Raw genomic sequence first — 1,705 nt, forward strand, 5'->3', positions numbered from 1 at the left:
TCATAATGATATCTACCCTATTTATAGTATTTTTTATATACAAAGTGCCACTGTCTTCAATACCTCATTTGAGATTCTCCTTGGTCCACTGCTCATCACTCCAGGCTCCCAATTGCCTCTGCCATCTCATGCTGCTGCTCCCCCTACCCCTGGAGCTTCATACTCTTTCTTTCATTCTTCCAAGAATATTTAATGCAAGCTATTATGTGTAGTAGACCTTACTAAGTGTATTAGTTTCCTAGGGCTACCATAATAAAGTACCAAAAACTGAGTGGCTTAAACAACAAAAATTTATTGTCTGAAAGTTCTGGAAGCTAGACATCTAAAACCAAGCCATTGGCAGGGTTGTTCTTTCTGGGAGCTATGAGGGAAGGGTCTGTTCCAGGCTTTTCTCCTTGACTTGTAGGTGACTGTATTCTTCCCGAGTCTCTTAACATTGTATTCCCTTTATACATTTCTTTGGGTACGAATTACCTCTCTTATGAGGACACCAATCATATTGGATTACGGCCCACCCTAATGATCTAATTTTAACTCGATTACTTCTGTAAAGACCCTATCTCCAACAAGGTGACATTCTGAGGTACTAGATGTCAGGACTCAACATATCTTTTTTAGGGGGACATAATTCAACCCATAATACTAAGGCTTAAAGATAACACATGGGAAATACAGCATAGAAAAGAAAAACTTAAACTGCATCTCAGATGTCACTGTCATGGAATCCATTGGCTATGCCTGGTATAGGGTCTGGTTCTCTCCCTCCTTATGTCCAACATGCTACCATGTTTCTTGGGCCTGCTTACCATCCGGGATGGAAATCTGGTTATGTACATCTTTTGTGATGGTTAATTTTATGTGTCCATTTGAGTGGGCCACAAGTCAAACATTATTCTGAATGTTTCTGTGAGGATGATTTTGGATGAGATTAACAGTCAGGGGAGTAAAGCAGATTGATCTTCATAACATGATCTTCAAGTGAATGGGCTCTGCCAATCACTTGAAGGCTTGAACAGAACACAAGGCTAACCTTCCCCTGAATAAGAGAGAATTTTCCTACCTGACAGCCCTCAAACTGGAACATCAGCTCTGCAGAATGTACACACACACACACACACACACACACACACACACACACACACACACAATTGGTTCTGTTTCTCTGGAGAACCCTGAATAATACACTCCCTAAGACCAGGTCATATCTAATCTCACAAACAACATAAGTATCCCTTCAGGACTGCAACCTATCTGCCACAGAGAGGGCCCTTTATCTTACTAAACACAGTACCTAACTCCTCTTATCTTAAGCCTTTACATATAGGTTATTCCCCCTGCATTTCAGCCATCTTTATGACTAAAAAATGCTCCCCTGTTGGTCTCTCCAAGAATAAAAGATCTGCCCCAAAGACAAAATCCTGCTGCCAATCTTAGAGCAATCATGAACTGAGAAATACTGAAGCCCAAATTCAAAGCACTGTGCTACTTCTCACATATTCTTTGAATACATTTCGAATCACTGAAGACTTTCTCAAGATCTCATCTAATTTCATTTAGGGCTTTTCATGCAACTGGACAATTACCCTATCAACTGTCTTTGATAGCTTAATATTGTATATATGTGGCTTTGTAAAGAACTAGCCTTGTCTACATAGGGCTCAGCACAAAACCCTCCAAAGTTTAAAAAGATGAGAGCTGAACTTGA

The sequence above is a fragment of the Pteropus alecto genome, unplaced genomic scaffold, assembly GCF_000325575.1.
Source record: "Pteropus alecto unplaced genomic scaffold, ASM32557v1 scaffold7, whole genome shotgun sequence".
Lineage (NCBI taxonomy): Eukaryota > Metazoa > Chordata > Mammalia > Chiroptera > Pteropodidae > Pteropus > Pteropus alecto.